The sequence below is a fragment of the Oncorhynchus masou genome, chromosome 32 (assembly GCF_036934945.1).
Source record: "Oncorhynchus masou masou isolate Uvic2021 chromosome 32, UVic_Omas_1.1, whole genome shotgun sequence".
NCBI classification, from domain to species: domain Eukaryota; kingdom Metazoa; phylum Chordata; class Actinopteri; order Salmoniformes; family Salmonidae; genus Oncorhynchus; species Oncorhynchus masou.
In genome coordinates this window covers 7,365,145-7,388,059 of record NC_088243.1, presented here as the reverse complement: position 1 = coordinate 7,388,059, position 22,915 = coordinate 7,365,145, and the positions used below count along the sequence as shown (strand labels likewise).

Here is a 22,915-nt window from a genome sequence, read left to right as displayed (position 1 = left end):
TTGCTCCCCTGATGTAGATAATGTCTCCACCGATGGGTCTGAGGACTCAGGACCCTCTCCTTGCAGGCACGACAACAGAAAAACATGTAGTAATAAAGCAGAAGACACATGTCCACATGACATATGGACTAACAAAGTACATCTTATAAAAACAAGAGCACAGTTGGAATTATTGACGTAGATGATGTCTAAACATGACAGTCATTAAACAGCAAAAATACATAACTTCTATTAGGTCAAGCCACCTCACCTTGTTGGTAACCCCCAATGGATTGAACAGACCCTTCGAATATATATATATATATATATATATATATGTGTAACATTAAGTGCTATGAGTGTCATCTGATGAAGATCATCAAAGGTTAGTGATTCATATATATATATAGGAATCAATAACTTTGGGATAGGATATGTTGTTTCTCAACTCCTCTGTAGTAGTCCAATAAATTGTTTAAAAAAAGGTTGATGACCGCTTTGCAATCTCTCAACCAGCTTCATGAGGAATGTTTTTCCAACAGTCTTGGAGCTCCCACATATGCTGAGCACTTGTTACTACCTTGCGTGAATTTGCAGGGAGCTAATCAACCAGGTTCAATGTTAGATGGCGAACATTAGGCTATAACCAGCCAAACAAATGGCTCTGAGAAATGAATAATAAGATCATACACGTAATGTTAGCTAGCTAACGTAACTTGAAATGAAAAGACTGTCAAAATTAGAAATGTGTAATATCTGAAAATGTAGCTTGCAAGAATATCTTACCCATATGCATCATCAATTGTCTCCTGTCACGTATGCCATGGTTTCCCTTAGTGTGAAGAGGATGTCATCCGGAGACAGGAGTTCTCTCCTTAGCAATCACACTCGAATTCCACTGATTTCAAAACTCGGTCCTCCAGAAAGTGTCGAGCAATACTGACCAGCTCAAATAGACAGAAGCGTGCTATATGGCGGACCAATCCAAACTCACCTCTCGTGCCTGTCCAGCCCACTCATTATCGCAGCCAATCATGGCTAGTGGGAAGGTTGCTGTTTTTTTCTGTGGCTAATCCAACTAGGATCAAAATGTAACAATTGTATTCTTATTTACAGATGGCATACAAGTTTGTTATTATTAAGGCACATGAAAGTTCACGTTACATACAGAAGGCATTTCTGCCCCCCAAACAGTCATTTTCATTTTTAAAAAAAGGTTACGTTCAAGCGGCTCTCCTGTGAATTTGTGACCCGAGAATCTACTCTGCGTTAGCTAGCTTGAGTTGGCTAAAGTCAGCCACAAGCCATGCAGTGTTGGCAGTGGCGAGCTACAATCCATCAATCACGAGGAGGTGTGATGTAAACAACCAATTAGATTCCCCACATGTGGGGGCCGCATGATCCTGCTCGGCTACTCCAGTCGAGGCAGCTCTGACTTCTGCTCCGGCAGGCTTGCCACCGGCTTAAAAAGGAAAGTGGAAAATAATTCCTGCCTGTGCTAATTGTTTAGTACCTTGTCTGCTCTTCGTTTGTTTTTCGTCCTTCAATGAACTTTTCGACCTGTTCTGCCTCTGGGATTATTGCGTCAAGGATTTATCTATACTGAACAAAATTTGTAAAACGCGACATGCAATAATTTCAATGATTTTACTATTTTTACAGTTCATATAAGGAAATCAGTCAATTGAAATAAATTGATTAGGCCCTAACCTATGAATTCCATGACTGGGAAGGGGCGTGGCTGGGCCTGGGATGGAACAGACCACACACTACGGAGCGAGGCTCAGCCAATCAAAATTAGTTTCTACACAAAAGGTCTTTATTAATGACTAAAATGCTCCTCGGTTTCATCAGCTGTCCGGGTACCTGGTTTCAGACGATCCCGCAGATGAGAAATAGTTTGTCGAGATCGGTGTGGAAAAACTTGATTTGCCTGCACATAGACCTGACCTCAATCCCATCAAACACCTTTGGGATGAATTTGAACGCCGACTGCGAGCCAGACCTAATCGCCCAACACCAGTACCCAACCTTACTACTGCTCTTGTGACTGAATGGAAGCCACAACAATGTTCCAACATCTAGTAGAAAGCCTTCCCAGAAGAGTGGAGGCTGTTATAATGGCAAATTACATATTAATATATTCGACCAGCAGGTGTCCATATACTTTTGGTAATGTAGTGAAGTACTAAGCCAGAGAACACCACTTGGACGAGCACAGGCACAAACTCACAGAACACAACATAAAAGCCAGCAGATATAAAGTAGAGAGAGAGCGGAGATCTAACGGTTTGACAACTGAGTTAGCAACCAAAGAGCCAAGGAGTCGAGGGAGAGTCAGCTAATCGAACAGCGATATACTGAGGTAAAACCAAAGAATATTTGTCTGTAATGTCAAATGCAATGGGGTGTGGATCCCGGATAGCACGTGTTTCATGTAGTTTTAATGAAGAAGCCAACAGTGCCTTAGCCAGCGTGTAACAACATCTATATACCGCCTGCCGAACAATGGCATCTGGTCTATAACCTAACAGTTCAGCACCTTACCAGCAGGTGGCATCCAAGCGTTACATGTTTTATATTATTTCATCTTTATTTAACTAGGCAAGTCAGTTAAGAACAAATTATTATTTACAATGACTGCCTACACCGGCCAAACCTGGATGACGCTGGGTGAATTGCGCGCCGCCCCATGGGACTCCCAATCATGGCAGGTTGTGATACAGCCTGGATTCGAATCAGGGTGTCTGTAGTGACGCCTCTTGCACTGCGATGAGGTGCCTTGGACCGCTGCGCCACTCGGGAGCCCGTATAACATGGACGCTTATTCTACCATGCCTAGATGGAATACAGCTTATGTCAACTAGACGTCGAAACATTTTAGAAAATATCACTTAGCTCTTTTCCTAACCTTAACCTAATTCTCCTAACCTGCTACATTAATTAACACCCGCTACAAAAAGTTAATTTTGACAAAAGCAGCATACCTTCTAGACAAAACGACCCCCCTCCCCTCCCAAAATGATCTAGTGGGCCAATAAAAACAGATATATGCCACCATGTGGCTGGATTGTTTACTTCAGAAGGAAACAACACGTTTTAAGATATTCTGTTGAGATTTATTCAGCAGGGACAAGATCTGAATTCAGGGTAAAGCTTTTTATTATCAGTGACCAGGTCTCGTATCGCTGGTAATAAAACCTGCTCAATCATCATATTCCCAAAATCTTAAAATTCCTCTTTCGACAGTCAGCAGGAATGTAAACTTACTCAATAAACATGTACATAAATACCTTCATGGAATGGCAAAGATCCCGTTTGAGGTACTACAAGGACCTGTTTAGGCTGGGAAGCATGCCGACGTCTTAATGGTCAATCACTTATATCATCAGTCTACACCAGTCTACACCAGTCTCTTGGTAGTTATTGAAAAGGAATTAGTTTCCCCTTATTGGATGGAAAGATGAGTTATTTTTCTAGTATACTAAGAAATGCATGTTATAGTATATTACAGTTCTATTATTTCCAATGCAGTAAATAATTTGAGGAATGTTGAGAAGTGTGTAAATGGTATAGTTAGTTAATACAGAACTAAAGTGTTGTGTAATTGGTCAGCTGCACGATTACAATTCTAGGTCCACATGTGTTAAGAGAAAGGGATTAAGAGATTCTAGAAAATGAGGAGCTTCACTCTCTCTCTCTCTCTCTCTCTTGCTAGTGACGAATCGAATGTCCCCCTCTCCTTCCGAAATTCGGAAGACGCTAACATCTGCGAAATCATGAGTTGTCCAAATAAATCAGTGACGAAAACCCCAAAACACCAGACCTACTGCCGTTCGATAGCACACGCACCCCATTCCTTCCAGACAGATTCTATGGCACCAGTTACATTTACATAGATCTGTCCATGAGAGATTATGTAGATGGTATCTGGAAGTGGCATCTCTATACCCCTCTATGGCATAACAAGGCTATTACTTTCAGGTAATAAACCATGAGCCAAAAGCCTGGTGTGCAAAAGCGATCAAACATCTAGGAGATATATTTAACTCAAGAGGGTCTCCCTCGTTTCCAAGAACTTTGTCTCTTTATCTTAAGTCGACAGTCTGCACTTTGTACCTATGGTGTCCCATTGGGTACAAATTTGTCCAGAGGTTTGGTGTCTGCTATTTATTTTCCATCTTCAATTACTAAAGCAAAAATATCTTCCCAATGGTTAAATCATGGATAAAGTATTTGTCTGATGATGATGATGAGGCTATTGTCTGGGAGAATATCATTTCACTGATCAAAGAACCCAAACCATCAATTAATTCATTGTAAGCTTTGTCATAGGTTGTGCTGGTCACCACTTATATTAATTCATACAAAACAGGCTTTAAGCCTAAACTGTAACCTGTGCCCCCCCCCCCTCAATAGACTTGGCACATATAAAACAGATGATATGGGATTCATATGTTTTGGAGGAAAGGATCATCTATCCTGACTTCACTCCTTGAACTGATTCCTCTTCGACTTAATGACGATTCCAGTGAACAACAGTGTATGTGGTTTGACCGGCTGGGTTGACTGCCGGCCGGCTGGGTTGACTGCTGGCCAAAAATGTATTGTTCAGTGCTGGTTGACACCACATGACCTTCATATAACACAATGGTTTGCATGTTTCCGCAGGTGTCGTTCAAGATATGATGGGAATGGGAAACTCTTCCCACAGTCAGAGCAGGAGTAAGGTTTCTCCCCTGTGTGAACTCTGCGATGGGAGGTTAAATGACTTGATGTTGTGAAGCATTTCCCACAGTCAGAGCAGCAGTAAGGCTTCTCTCCAGAATGTTTTCGCAGGTGTCTTTCAAGATATGATAGGAATGGGAAACTCTTCTCACAGTGAGGACAGTGGTGAGGCTTCTCTCCAGTGTGTGTTCGCTGGTGCACGTTCAAGCCACTCAGTTGAGAAAAACTCATCCCACAGTCAGAGCAGGAATAAGGCTTCTCTCCAGAATGCTTTCGTAGGTGTCTTTCAAGATATGATGGAAATGGGAAACTCTCCTCACAGTGAGGACAGCGGTGAGGCTTCTCTCCAGTGTGTGTTCGCTGGTGCACGTTCAAGCCACTCAGTTGAGAAAAACTCCTCCCACAGATAGAGCAGGAATAAGGCTTTTCTCCAGAATGTTTTCGAAGGTGTCTTTCAAGATATGATGGGAATGGGAAGCTCTCCTCACAGTGAGGACAGTGGCGAGACCTCTTAGCTTTGGTCCCTTCCTGATGTTTCTTCCCAGATGGAGGAAATGTCTCCACTTGCTCAGAGGAGTTAGAGGTCTCTCCTGGGTGAATGACAACATAAAAACAGGTGAGCAGGTGCAGTACACATCCATAATCATTGGATCAAATTAAAATAAAGAAATGTACCTGATAAAGCATGACTGAAAAGGAGTTACATCTACAGGTGTATTCTGCTTGAAATTAATGCTACATCGGCTTCATCTTCTTTTCCAAGTGACAATACCGCTGTTGAGCATCCTTAAAGACCCACTCCAGACTTCCTATCACCTAATGTATCACCCGATGTACTTAACAAAAGGCACATCTCAATGGTTGGTCCAGGTTAGAGCTTAACACAGGAACGGGAATTCAGCGGGTTTTGTGAGATTGGAAGGGATGGGAGTGAAATTCTAGAGTCTAGTTCGGGACAGGACGGGACAGGATCAACAGTCCACAGGAACGGGCAGTACAGGGATAGTGTAAAATTGCGTTTGTTTTTTTTAGGTGGAAATATGTCATGTGAGGAGCATTTCATATAAACAACAACTGTGTAGGGTAGCATAGTTTACTTAATAAAAACGTATACAAAAATGAAAGTCATTTCCACACTTCCCCTTCCGTCAGCTCAATCTTGCGCCTTTAGGATTCATCGCTAACATTAGAGCCAAGGGAAAAAAAAAAATGTTTGACCTAAATTTGATGGAGAACGAATGCTTTCGTAGTACACGGCGTGTAAAAAATGCTGCGGTTTAATCATATAGGCTACCAACCGGAGAGAGCGACACGCGGCCTGAAGCGGCATAGCTGCTAATTTTTTGCATATTTTTTTATTTATTTTTTGAATTTTTACCCTGTTTTCTCCCCAATTTTGTGGTATCCAATTGTTTTTAGTAGCTACTATCTTGTCTCATCACTACAACTCCTGTACGGTCTCGGGAGAGACGAAGGTTGAAAGTCATGCGTCCTCCGATACACAACCCAACCAAGCCGCACTGCTTCTTAACACAGCGCGCATCCAACACGGATGCCAGCCACACCAATGTGTCGGAGGAAACACTGTGCACCTGGCAACCTTGGTTAGCGAGCACTGCACCCGGCCCGCCACAGGAGTCGCTGGTGCGCGATGAGACAGGGATATCCCTGTCAAGGCCAAGCCCTCCCTAACCCGGGCGAAGCTAGGCCAATTGTGCGTCGCCCCACGGACCTCCCGGTCGCGGCCGGTTACGACAGAGCCTGGGCGCGAACCCAGAGTCTCTGGTGGCACAGCTGGCGCTGCAGTACAGCGCCCTTAACCACTGCGCCACCCGGGAGGCCTAATTGTTTGCATATTTAACTAAACCCATCGGAGGTGAAGAGAGAAATAAAAATAGATTGACTTGTGCAGTACTGGCGCTCAGGTTTTTAAAAATGTTTTATGTTCATGTTGTAAATGTGCTGAGCTGTAGGCCGGTGCTGTGGTGAGCTGTAGGCCGGTGCTGTGGTGAGCTGTAGGCCGGTGCTGTGGTGAGCTGTAGGCCGGTGCTGTGCTGAGCTGTAGGCCGGTGCTGTGCTGAGCTGTAGGCCGGTGCTGTTTGTAGGCCGGTGCTGTGCTGAGCTGTAGGCCGGTGCTGTGCTGAGCTGTAGGCCGGTGCTGTGCTGAGCTGTAGGCCGGTGCTGTGCTGAGCTGTAGGCCGGTGCTGTGCTGAGCTGTAGGCTGCTGTGCTGAGCTGTAGGCCGGTGCTGTGCTGAGCTGTAGGTTACCGGTGCTGTGCTGAGCTGTAGGCCGGTGCTGTGGTTGAGCTGTAGGCCGGTGCTGTGCTGAGCTGTAGGCTACGGTGCTGTGCTGAGCTGTAGGCCGGTGCTGTGCTGAGCTGTAGGCCGGTGCTGTGCTGAGCTGTAGGCCGGTGCTGTGCTGAGCTGTAGGCGGTGCTGTGCTGAGCTGTAGGCCGGTGCTGTGCTGAGCTGGTGGCCGTGCTGCTGTGCTGAGCTGTAGGCCGGTGCTGTGCTGAGCTGTAGGCTGCAGTTTTAGCTGTAGGCCGGTGCTGTGCTGAGCCATAGGCTACAGTTGTGCTGAGCTGTAGGCCGGTGCTGTGCTGAGCTGTAGGCTGCTGTTTAGCTGTAGGCCGGTGCTGTGCTGAGCTGTAGGCCGGTGCTGTGTTTAGCTGTAGGCCGGTGCTGTGCTGAGCTGTAGGCCGGTGCTGTGCTGAGCTGTAGGCCGGTGCTGTGCTGAGCTGTAATCCTGTGCTGAGCTGTAGGCCGGTGCTGTCCAGAGCTGTAGGCTGCTGTGCAAAGCTGTAGGCACAGTGCTGTGCATTAACAAAATGCTGTGCAATGAGCTGTAGGTAAACCATAAACTGTGCTGAGCTGTTTGGTAATTTAATAAACTATTTGTATAGGTGCTTGCTGAGCTGTAGGCCAGTGCTGCTGAGCTGTAAAATATTTTTGCTGTGCTGAGCTGTAGGCTGGTGCTGTGCTGAGCTGTGGCCGGTGCTGTGCTTTTCGGTGTGTGTGTGTGTGTGTGTGTGTGCCAGCTCATGTTTTTTGTAACACTTGATAAACCAACCATAGGTTACAGTTTTATGCCGGTGCTGTGCTGAGCTGTAGGCCGGTGCTATGCTGAGCCATAGGCTACAGTTTTATGCCGGTGCTGTGCTCAGCTGTAGGCTACAGTTTTATGCCGGGGAAAAAAATTGAGCCAAGATGGCAGGAATGTTTTATGCCGGTGCTGTGCTCAGCTGTAGGCTACAGCTTTGACATGATAAAAGTGTGCTCAGCTGTAGGCTGGTTTTATGCCGGGGTGCTCAGCTGTAGGCTCAGTTTTATCAATCGGTGCGGTGCTCAGCTGTAGGCTACAGTTTTATGCCGGTGCGGTGCTCAGCTGTAGGCTACAGTTTTATGCCGGTGCGGTGCTCAGCTGTAGGCTACAGTTTTATGCCTGAACGCTGAGCCATAGGCTGTTTTACCTTCCCAAGTGCTGTGCTCAGCTGTAGGCTACAGCTTTTATCCGCTGCGGTGCTCAGCTGGGCTTTTTATGCCAGTTGAAGCTCGCATCCGCTACAAGACCATGGTGCTTGCTCGGAGCTGTGAGGGGAAGTTTTACCGCAGTGCTCCAGGCTACAGTTTTATGCCCTGCACCCAAACAAGGGCACTTTTATGCTGGTGCTGTGCTCAGCTGTAGGCTGCAGTTTAATGCCGGTGCTGTGTTGAGCAATAGGCTACAGTTTTATGCCGGTGCGGTGCTCAGCTGTAGGCTACAGTTTTATGCCGGTGCTGTGCTCAGCTGTAGGCTACAGTTTTATGCCGGTGCTGTGTTGAGCCATAGGCTACAGTTTTATGCTGGTGCTGTGCTCAGCTGTAGGCTGCAGTTTAATGTGCTCAGTGCTGTGCTGAGCAGACCATCCTGCTGGGGTCTCTGTCCTCACCTGCAGCCTTAATCCATCTACATTTAGAACACACTCTTATCCAGAGAGACTTAGGCAAAACAACCACATCACAGTCGCATATTGCATTAACAAAATCATTTTCAATACTTTGGTAAACCATAAACTATAAAAACATTTTTGGTAATTTAATAAACTATTTGTATAGTTTATTCGCCATTAGTCAGCAGCTCCACACAATTGCCAAACCTTTGAATTTGTGTTGTGTGTGTGTGTTATTTGGGTGTATGTGTTTATACTTTACTGAATTTATACTTGGAATATACTGTCCAGCTCATGTTTTTTATAACACTTGGTAAACCAACGCAATACCTTACATATTTCTGCGGGCAAAAGAAGAGCACGAGATGGGAGTGGATTTTATCAGGAAGGGAAAAGAATGTTCCGGGGGTTAAAGAGTTGTTGCGAGATCGGGACAGTACAGGGGAAAAAAATTGCCAGGACAAGATGGGACAGGAATGAATTTTCACTCCCGTGTCAACCTCTAGGTGTCCTCTGACATGATAAAAGTGTGATGGTAGGTGGTGGTGGGGGTGCTCTTTTGTCCTCAATTGCTTCTCTATTGTTTCCACATACAACTCCTTCAATTGCCAAACCTTTGAATTTCGTAATTGTGTCTAAACATGTTATTTCACCCTTATGTGTTTATACTTTACTGACACATGTTCAGCAGATGTTATTGGTCACATACACATGTTCAGCAGATGTTATTGCGGGGTGTAGCGAAATGCTTGTGCTTTACTTTTATTACTGGAAAAATTCAAAGATAGCTGGAGTGGGAATTAAAACCGTTAAATCAACTAATGTGTGTTCCTGGATCATCTGACATGCCTAAAAATAATACATCAAATCTGCTCTTACCACGATCAGCAGATTCCCCAATGTCTTCCTTCTGTTCTTCATTAATGGTGACATTCAGCCCCAGTGTTTGACTGCTGCCTGCCAGCTCTACAGATGCCATGTCTGGACTCTCTCCTGTGTAAATGAGAATAGAAAAAAAAAAAACGTGTCAAAATGTGACAAATGCATTGCGTCTAAACTAACATGTTGCATTCACTCGAGGAAATAAAATAAATACTAAAACCATGTAACAAAGTGATTGGCGTGCAACTAAATGACCTAACTGCGTACTTGATATCTGCCTGCCTCGATCAACAACAGACCCAGGTATCTTAAGTAAAAAAAAAAATACAATTGGCATCTTAAAAATTATATTCTAATAGAAATCAGTCTCTCACTAAAAGGCAAGTATGAAAACCAGCTGGCACTGTGGCCCTCGAGGGTCAGAGGAAAAGTGTAACCGCTGTCGATAAAACCTGGGATGGTATCTTAAGTGCACACGGTAGCAAACTGTTTGGCCAGTAACCGAGAGGTCGCAGAGTCGGATCCCTGAGCCAACTCGATGGGGGGGGGGATCTGTCAATGTGCCCTTGAGCAAGGTATTTCTCCCCTATGAACTTACTAATAGGTTTTAATGTATAACAGGCTATGAATATTTCCTTTAACCAGTCACAAAGGCAGATAAAAGCATCTGTAAAATGCCTCAAATGTAAAGGTAAACATGAATATGTGGTGTGTAGAACAGTAACACAATGCAATGTACAGTGGTAGAAAAATGTGAATGAGCCATGTGGAGAATACAGTATTCAATATACAGTCCAATACCTTATGGACCTACACAAGGAACCGAACAGAAGCAAAAGGCACAAAACAGGAAGGGACCAACCTGAATTTATCCAATAAAAACTCTTATTTACATTGTAAACGGTTTCTGTTGTAAACGTTTTGCAATAGACCAAGGTTTTTTGCTACATTCTGCAACTAATGAATACACCCCTGCTCTCTTACCTTGGTTGTAAACGCTGTTGATAAAACCTGCTCTCTTCTTACCTGGATAATCATCACATTCCCAAATCTTCACTTCCTCCTCTTTATCTTTCGTGATGATATTCAACAGGAGTGTTTGACTGCTGTCTTTCACTGATGCCATTTCTCCTGCGGTGCCCAGTGATGTTGTCAGTCAGGACCCAGTCAGTATAGTCTTGGGCTCAGTTTGTGGTGGAGAACGGCAGGCTAGTTATCTTCACTCTCCTTATTAAGTAAAGATCAGATAGATAAACAACCTGAAAAACCTGTATAAAATACAAGGGCTGTTATGTAACTTGCTATCTGGTTAGCACACATAGCCATTGTTTTCTGATGTAGACAGTGATTTAATCAGTGTTGCTACGCTAATTTATTTATCTGTACCGGGTCTCGGCTGGATAAGCCACGAAATAAAGTCACAAATTGCAAAATAACCGTAGTTAACTAACGTTATTTAGGGTTTTCGCCACAATTTATTGCTAACGTTAGTTAGCTACACATTTGCCTATTTTGATAAAGTATGTGATGGCATTTATTTTTCAGTTTGATTAACTTTAACAAATAGTTGAGTAACATTAGCCAGTCCTTGCGGTTTTGTCTAAAAGGGACGCGGCTTTTATTAAAATTCACTTTGATTAAAAATTGACTTGACCAGGCCTTGCCTGTCCATTTGTCCTGAAACAGACTCATCGTAAGGTCGTTCTTACCTGAAGCCTTGCTTCGCTAAAAACGGAATCATAAATAGTTTGTTTTATTTGTGTACTGGATTAAGTTATGTGTCCATTGTTTATCGAATACAGTATTACTTATGGTTTAATATCTCCTACTAATAAAAAACAAACAAACGCCATGGCAAATTTTCACTTCCTCTTTTTCGAATGATTGGGCTTGTCAAACTACACACACGTAGAGTTACGCCACCTGTGTGCGGGAGGGTGCATCGCAGGGCATAATACAATCATTACTCAGGTTTTGGTTATTGTCCCCCACGATGAAATTGGAGAGGCGTTTCTCCGGTGAAAAGAGACAATAATGAGCGGAATGAGCTACTATCGCCGAACATTGAACAATGAGACAGATATTTCACTGGATGTATAAAAGTAATGCATCCGCTTGGGGTTTTACGCTCACTCGGAACTGACCATATAATTAATCAACTTCATTATGCTGTATTCCTCACCAAACTTAAGAGATAAAACAATTACTCTGCATTATTGACTCTGCATATAACATATAGTAGAATAAACAATTGTATTTAACATTTTAGTTAGATTTGTGATCAGCTAGTTTATTTATTGGCCTGTGTGTCCAATAGAAAAATTACTGGTATTACCTGTCTGCACAACCATTACAATTATCAGAGAGAGAAAAGCATTTGGGCCTTGCTCAGTGAAACATTGTTGACAGTATATTGATATTTTATTCCCAGTACACTCACACAAAAAAAATGATTTGGGGCACCATTTTTGCCTGTAGGGGAACCCTGTAAAAAAAAAAAAGTTCCAGATCTAACCATTTAAGGTCAGATAAAACTCATGGTGATGGAGGAGGCAGAGAAGGGGACCGTGGTCAACATAGAGGAGTCAGCTGACTAGGGGCCCATGGTGATGGAGGAGGCAGAGAAGGGGACCATGTTCAACATAGAGGAGTCAGCTGACTAGGGGCCCATGGTGATGGAGGAGGCATAAAATAACAAAAGATATCTAATTTAGCAGACGATACAGCTCCGTTTCTAAAAGACAAGGATCAAGTTGCAATTGCACTTAATATTATCAAATCATTCTGTTCTGATTCTGGTCTGTAACTTAATTTAAATAAATGCAAAATATTGTCCCTGCTGCATAACTCAAATGACCAATATGTTGAGAATATTCCAGTGAAAGATCAAGTGAAATATTTCGCGGTGCACGTGGCGAAAAACGTTATTGTCCGTCAACATCTCAATGTCTCTCAGAGATGAAAGAAAACAAAATCCATCTTTAATAACTGGCTTTAATAATTGTCCAAAGCAGAGGGTTTGTCACGTTGTCCTCCCTGCTCTATCCCTATATGTAGCTGATCAAACCAGCAAGGATATCAACAAAACTTTCCTAGACTGTACATGAAAAAATAAAGAACGCCAATTTAAGTCTGTAATATCAAACCAAAGAGCTGAAGGTGGGCTTGAAGTTGTCATGGTTCCACCTGTCACCACAGGGCGGCCGAGACCTTCCTTGAGACAATAATAACAGGTGATTTCTATCACTTATTATGATTTCCCTTTAAGAAAGGTGTGTTTTTCTGTTTCCCGTTGTAGTAGCTTGATTCGTTTGCCGTGTGCCTTTGTCTCCTGAGTTTCTTGCCCCAGTGTTACCGGAATCCTTCTGTTACCGTTTCTCAGTAAAGTATTTTCGTTTATCTGGTCTCTTCTCTGCTCCTGGGTCCAACCTCATATCGTCACAGAAGTACGAGACTTCATTGATATCAACCATACCTTTAAAAATAAACTTGATTTTAAAAAAGATGTATGCTTAGCTCTTGATGGTACTTCATACTTAATTATTGATTTTTTGTGATTTTTTGTGGATGTGCAACTATTCTCCGCCAAAATTACCCATCAAACTGTCCAAAGAGTCACGAACAAGCCCGTTCAGCTTCGAAACGATGTTATGTCCACAACTTCTCCCCATAAAAGGCACTTTTGTGGAACAACAAAGATATTGTTGTTAAAAAAACAATTATTTGTTTTTCCCCAAGTGGTTGAAAGAAATATATTTGTTCATGATTTATTTGATCAAGAAAGAAATATACTCTGTTATAGGAAGTTCTTAGAAGCATATAACTTCTCAATACATTATAAAATAATGTAATTATATATGCAAAGCAATACCTTCAGGACTTACTCAATGAATGAAATCTCATTTGTGTTTTGGAGAACATGTCAAGATAAATGCACCACTTATGTTCCGTTTCCACCTGCTGGATAAGAAATGTAATAAAATATACATTTTTAACTCCAAGAACAAGATCTCTCCTAGAGGAAAATTTATTCTGTAATGCATATATTACTGAAATGGAAACATTTTTGTAAATCAAATGAAGTAAAATAAACTCACCTTAATAAAATCTTGCACAAAAGAAACCCTTGCAATAACTTGTCTATATTCATGGACTTAGAGGACAAATGCCTTTTCTGTGATAAAGAAGAGGATACTATTATACAATTTTTTGATGAGTTTGACCCCGTGAAGTTTTTTTGAAGCGTGTTAAGTATTAACATGTTGGCTTTCGTCAATAAGACCCTTGTATTTACAATAAAATATATATGTTATTATTCAAATGAAAACAAAACTACTGAATTCGTTCATTTCTTCATTCTCTCTTGTAAATTGTATCTACACCAAAACAGATATTTGAAATCTGTCCCAAAATGCAATATATTTTTTTACTTGAAATCCAATATGAAATTTAAATATATAGAATTAGTCAATAACAACAACAACAAAAAACACTGTATTCTTTCAACTCTATCATAGGTTTGTAACTGTAACCCCTGACCTAATTTTATCTATTTTCATTTAGGTTCTTTAACTTTTGAATGTCAATTCTTGTGATAAATAGTTGTTTTACTTTAATGTTATTTTATATATAGCCTGGTTCCTCTCTAGGTTTCTTCCTAGGTTTTGGCCTTTCTAGGAAGTTTTTCCTAGCCACCGTGCTTCTACACCTGCATTGCTTGCTGTTTGGGGTTTTAGGCTGGGTTTCTGTACAGCACTTTGAGATATCAGCTGATGTACGAAGGGCTATATAAATACATTTGATTTTGATTTGATGTTTCTTCAGACGTTTACGTTTGCTTATGCAATATCCGTTTTTGTTTTTATCATGTATGCAAAAATGATGACACGTTTACGACCCTAAACCGGATCAGTTGTGACGTTTTGTAGTTTCCTTTCCTGACCCTAACCCTAATTAGATTCTCACCAATATATTCGCCAATATCATTATAATATGCCTGTAAATCGATATTTAGCTTCATTGAAACCTACATAATGTTGTGCTGCATCAGCACATGCCAACTCAATGTTAAAATTGGTACACTTTTTAAAAAGTGTTTTTCAGCCCTTAATATGTAACTTTGAAATGTGGGAGCCTCATGATTTAATTAGGGTCCCTTAGTTAACTTTCATGTCAAATAATGTTGGGATATATTCATCTGTTCTTGACTTACAAATCATTAAAGTAAGGGAGAAATTGCACCTTTGAGGGGGAGGGGAGGGGAGGGGCGCTACTGAGCACCCCATGGCCACCAGGGGTATGAGATTTCACAAATATTTCTGATTCCTCCCAAATATATATTTTTTTAAGTCACAAGTCTGAGCTACAAAAACAAAAAAACGTAATTTTGGGGATTCCATGACTAGACAAGGCTTATTAAAATAGAAGGCTTTCTAGGGGTGTATAAAGGTTCATGGCAGAAAACATGTATATCTATGTAAATGTTTATAAAAACATGTTTTATATTGATATTTGAGCCTTGAGAACCTCTGAAAAATACTATTTAAACATTCATCAACCTTTATATGGCCATTCAACCCCTATGTCCGTTATCCACATAATGGCCATAACCACACCTCTATTGCCATGGTTTTCAGCACAGCATGTTTCTGATTAACAAGACAGATATGTACTGAATTCTCACTGCCTAACCAAATAGAGCAGCTGGGCCATGAGTTGTCTTTCACCTTCAGAAAATACATCCCTCTGTTAACCCAAGCAGATAAACGCACCTGTCGCAAAACATGTCGCATGTCATTATGATGCAGTGGTAGCCTACGGAAAGAATTCCCGTAAGATAATGAACATACTAGCATGGTAGGCTATATATACAGCATACAAGCTGTGATGATATACACTTAATATGTATTTTAATCGATACAGTAGCTACACCTAGCCTATTACAGGCCTATAATAAACTCCTCTATGAAGAGGCGCTTATTGTCGCATATAGCCCTATACTGCGTGGCCTATTTGAAAGTCAGTCGGCAATATAATAAGCTATAGCCTAATAAGTTGTTACCTGTTACAAATGGTAAGAGCAGCTGGGTAGCTGGTTACAAATGGTAACAGGAGCCCCTGCGCTGCCTAAAAAGTGTAACACTGTTATCAGCCCCCTTTCAAAACGCCCTAATTATTCATGACATCCCCCGGCGCAGGTCTACTGAGGGCAGGAATTTGACTACATATTCAATCTAAGTATTTACTTTACGAAATGCTTTATTGCCATCACTTTGGCTGATTGTTTTCTCATTACTCCCAGGAAAATCACGAGGCCTACTAAAGTTGTTCAGACCAATCCACTGCTCGTAACCTGCAGTATATCAATCAGCATTGTGTCAGGTTCCTATCTTAGTAGGTTACATTTTTGTTAACTGTAAACTATATATTTTTTTTTTATACCATAAATATATCAACTGACATCAATTCATTTTGGTAAAACAATGTGTCAACTCATGTGAGGCTGTAAATAGGGATACGTTATTGTCCTTCATCAGCCAATAAGCTTCAGTAGGACACATGGAAAGAACCCTTATATCCCACCATATGAAATGATGGCGTAGGGTACAATGTCCTGCTGATGTATATGGATTAGACAACAGTACATTCCACACAATATCAGATTTTCATTGATACACCGCTAACTGATTTAAAGTCAAACATGAAAAAAAAGGTGTCAGGCTACTGTTAGATTTGGCGAATGACATTTTAAGAAATGCAATGTTGTACTTACAGTGTTGAAAGGGGCAGCAATGGCTTACAGCATGCTGCACCAACACTTTTTATTACAGCAAAATAATTCATTCATACCAATGTATGTAATTGATTGGAACACACAGAGCTGTTCGTACTCAATGCATTGATTTAATGACATCTTTATTTTACTGGTATATTTTAACAGTCCCATTAACATCAACGACTCTTTTGCATCTCAAAATTACACAAAAATCACAATCACAGCGGCGTAGAAAACACACACAAAAAAAACACAATCATGAAGAGCAACCACATTTGTCAGTAAAAAGGTCTGAGATAGAGACCGAGAGAAAGAGGTAGAGGTGGTGACGGCCTTCTCCCTCTCCTGCCTGGGAGAGAGAGAGACGGAGAGAAAGAAGTAGAGGTGGTGACGGCCTTCTCTCTCTCCTAACCGGGAGAGATAGAGACCGAGAGAAAGAGGTAGAGGTGGTGACGGCCTTCTCCCTCTCCTAACCGGGAGAGATAGAGACCGAGAGAAAGAGGTAGAGGTGGTGACGGCCTTCTCTCTCCTAACCGGGAGAGATAGAGACCGAGAGAAAGAGGTAGAGGTGGTGACGGCCTTCTCCCTCTCCTGCCCGGGAGAGAGAGAGACTGAGAGAAAGAGGTAGAGGTGGTGTATGATTTCGGATAGCATAGCAGTCGTCATCTGAGCTCTCAGCAATAGGATTTCTACCTTCATCTGAGTTCTCATATTCATCAGAGTCCTCAAAAAATAACCCTCAGTTTAATTAAATGTTTTTGCATGAGATCAATTAATAACTTAGTTCATAGATACATTTGATCATAAACATCTGATGTATTTGACTTGTGCATTTTCTTTCACAAATCAGTTTTACTGCTTGATTAATAATGTGTTTGTTGGGGTTTACCTGTCAAACAGTAGAGGTAGTGTTTCCTCTGTTTCACGCTGAGGTAAAGCCCCTCAGTCTTCTTCTGGAGATGCCACGTCTGCATCAATGGGGTCAATGAAAGGTGAATAGGAACTTTGTGCATGGAAAGATACTGAGTGAGACAAAGGGAGGTGCAGAAAGTTCACATTCTGTTCTAAACATGTTGTTGCTGAATATTCATATTTCTAAGGAAGGAGGCAAAGGGTTTGAGTTTGTTTTGAGTTCCTGATGAGGCAGGCACGTTGCTGGGAACTAGGACAATGAGGGATGTGGAACTCAACTCCAGATAAGGTCAACAGTTGAAGAGAGAAGACACTGCTGGGAGGGGGCCCATAGGGGCCCACCCTGAAAACCATCTGACTACAGTCCTATCCCATATCAAATCAAATTTATTTATAAAGCCCTTCTTACATCAGCTGATATATCAAAGTGCTCTACAGAAACCCAGCCTAAAACCCCAAACAGCAAGCATTGCAGGTGTAGAAGCACGGTGGCTGGGAAAAACTCCCTAGAAAGGCCAAAACCTAGGAAGAAACCTGGAGAGGAACACATGGGGAAAGATAGTACTTTTTTGAGAAATGTCCTCTGGTCTGACAAAACAACAAAAATAGAACTGTAACCTTCCGGTTACTAGTCCAATGCACTAACCACTGGGTTACCCTGCCGCCCCTGCTGTACCTGTAGGAATGTGAAAGACAATGTAATTATTAGACTTTTACATCACCAAATCATTGTGGATTACTAAAGTATAATATCCCTGATAACAAATCATGATAATATTGGATTGATAGATTCATGGGCACAAATATGTGTGTACCTTCCCTATCCAGAAGAGTCTACTCACTGACCGCTGGGGCTGCTATCCTTTCACCCTCCTCCAAGGCTGTTCGCTCGCTACTTACAAATGCATTTGGAGTTTGTTTTTACAGCGATAAATACATCAAGATAGCAGCTCATATGAGTTAGCATGCACTGTAGCTAGTTAGCTAATAACACATCATTTGTTTTTTACAGTGATAAATACATCAAGATAGCAGCTCATATGAGTTAGCATGCACTGTAGCTAGTTAGCTAATAACACATCATTTGTTTTTTACAGTGATAAATACATCAAGATAGCAGCTCATATGAGTTAGCCTGCACTGTAGCTAGTTAGTTAATAACACATAATTTTGTTTTTTACATTTTCTACATGTATTTACTTACTTGTGGACAATTGGAAACAGGGCAGCAAAGTTTGTTTGCCAACAAAGCGTTTTAGAAGATATTAAATGATACCCATTTAATAACCAGACCTTCATACAAACTTGCTCTGCTGAACTCTTGACGCACAATGGAGCATGCTGCTATATGCTGCTATATGCTGCTATATGCTGCTATATGCTGCTATATGCTGCTATATGCTGCAATATGCTGCTATATGCTGCTATATGCTGCTATATGCTGCTATATGCTGCCAGCACGCCCACAAGCGAGTGGGCGGCCTAAGCGGCACGTAGCAATTTACCGCTATCTAGTGTACAAGCAACATAACCTTTTCCTAACCATAACCCAATTATCCCAACATGACACGTCAATTCTCCTAACCTGCCAATTTAATTATTATAACTTGCTACGTTAGTTATCCTAACCTCTCACATTAATGATTCTAAACTCTCACGTTAATTATCCAAACATGCCTACTGGGCCTGGCGAAAACGCTACAAGGAAGCAGCCACTCAAAATGTGTGCCTGGATAGTCTGAAACAGACCCCTGTGTCTTTTTGCACTGTGGATCTAATGGTAGACAAAGGAGAACAGTCATATCCTGTTCCTAAATAGTACTCGTATAATGGAATGCTCATTGTATTTTGGTTCTAATGGTAGACAAAGGAGAACAGTCATATCCTGTTCCAAAATAGTACTCAATGATGAATGCTCATTGTATTTTGGTTCTAATGGTAGACAAAGGAGAACAGTCATATCTAATGGTAGACAAAGGAGAACAGTTCCTGTTCCTAAATAGTACTCAATAATGGAATGCTCATTGTGTTTTGGTTCTAATGGTAGACAAAGGAGAACAGTCATATCATGTTCCTAAAGTAGTACTCAATGGAATGCTCATTGTGTTTTGGTTCTAATGGTAGACAAAGGAGAACAGTCATATCATGTTCCTAAATAGTACTCAATGATGAATGCTCATTGTGTTTTGGTTCTAATGGTAGACAAAGGAGAACAGTCATAGACAAAGGAGAACAGTCATATCATGTTCCTAAATAGAACTCAATGATGAATGCTCATTGTGTTTTGGTTCTAATGGTAGACAAAGGAGAACAGTCATATCCTGTTCCTAAATAGTACTCAATGATGAATGCTCATTGTATTTTGGTTCTAATGGTAGACAAAGGAGAACAGTCATATCAGTTCAAATAGTACTCATGTGCTCATTGTATTTTGGTTCTAATGGTAGACAAAGGAGAACAGTCATATCCTGTTCCTAAATAGTACTCGTATAATGGAATGCTAATTGTGTTTTGGTTCTAATGGTAGACAAAGGAGAACAGTCATATCCTGTTCCTAAATAGTACTCGTATAATGGAATGCTCATTGTGTTTTGGTTCTAATGGTAGACAAAGGAGAACAGTCATATCATGTTCCTAAATAGACTCAATAATGGAATGCTCATTGTATGAATGCTAAATAGTACTCAATTGTGTTTTGGTTCTAATGGTAGACAAAGGAGAACAGTCATATCATGTTCCTAAATAGAACTCAATGATGAATGCTCATTGTGTTTTGGTTCTAATGGTAGACAAAGGAGAACAGTCATATCCTGTTCCTAAATAGAACTCAATGATGAATGCTCATTGTGTTTTGGTTCTAATGGTAGACAAAGGAGAACAGTCATATCCTGTTCCTAAATAGTACTCATTGTATTTTGGTTCTAATGGTAATGCTCATTGTATTTTGTGTTTTGGTTCTAATGGTAGACAAAGGAGAACAGTCATATCCTGTTCCTAAATAGTACTCAATAATGGAATGCTCATTTTATTTTGGTTCTAATTGTAGACAAAGGAGAACAGTCATATCCTGTTCCTAAATAGTACTCAATATTTTGGTTCTAAATGGAATGCTCATTGTGTTTTGGTTCTAATGGTAGACAAAGGAGAACAGTCATATCATGTTCCTAAATAGTACTCAATGATGAATGCTCATTGTGTTTTGGTTCTAATGGTAGACAAAGGAGAACAGTCATATCATGTTCCTAAATAGAACTCAATGATGAATGCTCATTGTGTTTTGGTTCTAATGGTAGACAAAGGGGAACAGTCATATCCTGTTCCTAAATAGAACTCAATGATGAATGCTCATTGTGTTTTGGTTCTAATGGTAGACAAAGGAGAACAGTCATATCCTGTTCCTAAACAGTACTCAATGATGAATGCTCATTGTATTTTGGTTCTAATGGTAGACAAAGGAGAACAGTCATATCCTGTTCCTCAATAGTACTCAATGATGAATGCTCATTGTATTTTGGTTCTAATGGTAGACAAAGGAGAACAGTCATATCCTGTTCCTAAATAGTACTCGTATAATGGAATGCTCATTGTATTTTGGTTCTGATGGTAGACAAAGGAGAACAGTCATATCCTGTTCCTAAATAGTACTCGTATAATGGAATGCTCATTGTATTTTGGTTCTAATGGTAGACAAAGGAGAACAGTCATATCATGTTCCTCAATGAGTACTCATTGTATTTTGGTTCTAATGGTAGACAAAGGAGAACAGTCATATGTTCCTAAATAGTACTCAATGGAATGCTCATTGTTTTTGGTTCTAATGGTTTCATATCATGTTCAAATAGTAGATGAATGCTCATTGTGTTTTGGTTCTAATGGTAGACAAAGGAGAACAGTCATATCATGTCATATCATGTTCCTGTGTTTTGTTCCAAAGGAGAACAGTCATGTTCCCCATGGAATGCTCATTGTGTTTTGGTTCTAATGGTAGACAAAGGAGAACAGTCATATCATGTTCCTAAATAGTACTCTGATGAATGTATTGTGTTTTGGTTCTCAATGTACTGAATGCTCATTGTATTTTGGTTCTAATGGTAGACAAAGGAGAACAGTCATATCATGTTCCTAAATAGTACTTTATAATGGAATGCTCATTGTATTTTGGTTCTAATGGTAGACAAAGGAGAACAGTCATCATCCTAAATGTGTTGGAATGCTCATTGTTTTGGTAATGGTACAAAGGAGAACAGTGGAATGCTCATTGTATTTTGGTTCTAATGGTAGACAAAGGAGAACAGTCATATCTCATTGTGTTCCTAAATAGTACTCAATCAATGATGAATGCTCATTGTATTTTGGTTCTAATGGTAGACAAAGGAGAACAGTCATATCCTGTTCCTCAATAGTACTGATGAATGCTCATTGTATTTTGGTTCTATAGAATCATATCCTGTTCCTCAATCATTGTGCTCATTTTTTTGGTTCTAATGGTAGACAAAGGAGAACAGTCATATCATGTTCCTAAATAGTACTCGTATAATGGAATGCAAAGGAGAACAGTCATTGTTCCTCAATTTTGGTGCTCTAATGGTAGACAAAGGAGAACAGTCATATCATGTTCCTAAATGGTACTCGTATAATGGAATGCTCATTGTATTTTGGTTCTAATGGTAGACAAAGGAGAACAGTCATATCATGTTCCTAAATGGTACTCATATAATGGAATGCTCATTGTATTTTGGTTCTAATGGTAGACAAAGGAGAACAGTCATATCATGTTCCTAAATAGTACTCAATGATGAATGCTCATTGTATTTTGGTTCTAATGGTAGACAAAGGAGAACAGTCATATCATGTTCCTAAATAGTACTCAATGATGAATGCTCATTGTGTTTTGGTTCTAATGGTAAACAAAGGAGAACAGTCATATCATGTTCCTAAATAGTACTAAATGATGAATGCTCATTGTGTTTTGGTTCTAATGGTAGACAAAGGAGAACAGTCATATCATGTTCCTAAATAGTACTCAATGACGAATGCTCATTGTGTTTTGGTTCTAATGGTAGACAAAGGAGAACAGTCATATCCTGTTCCTAAATAGTACTCGTATAATGGAATGCTCATTGTGTTTTGGTTCTAATGGTAGACAAAGGAGAACAGTCATATCATGTTCCTAAATAGTACTCAGTGATGAATGCTCATTGTGTTTTGGTTCTAATGGTAGACAAAGGAGAACAGTTATATCCTGTTCCTAAATAGTACTCAATGATGAATGCTCATTGTGTTTTGGTTCTAATGGTAGACAAAGGAGAACAGTCATATCATGTTCCTAAATAGTACTAAAAAATGAATGCTCATTGTGTTTTGGTTCTAATGGTAGACAAATGAGAACAGTCATATCATGTTCCTAAATGGTACTCATATAATGGAATGCTCATTGTATTTTGGTTCTAATGGTAGACAAAGGAGAACAGTCATATCATGTTCCTAAATGGTACTCATAATGGAATGCTCATTGTATTTTGGTTCTAATGGTAGACAAAGGAGAACAGTCATATCATGTTCCTAAATAGTACTCAATGATGCATGCTGATTGTATTTTGGTTCTAATGGTAGACAAAGGAGAACAGTCATATCATGTTCCTAAATAGTACTCAATGATGAATGCTCATTGTGTTTTGGTTCTAATGGTAAACAAAGGAGAACAGTCATA

General features: G+C 40.6%; 1 long non-coding RNA gene across 1 annotated transcript; it reads right to left on the bottom strand.

Moving 5' to 3' along the window:
• Positions 1-3,119: 3,119 nt before the first annotated feature.
• LOC135525516 (uncharacterized) lies at positions 3,120-11,422 on the bottom strand. Its single transcript, XR_010453172.1, has 4 exons — positions 11,228-11,422; positions 10,545-10,786; positions 9,516-9,629; positions 3,120-5,297 (listed from the first exon to the last, which is right to left on the bottom strand). It is a non-coding gene; the product is annotated as an uncharacterized LOC135525516 (long non-coding RNA).
• Positions 11,423-22,915: the final 11,493 nt, after the last annotated feature.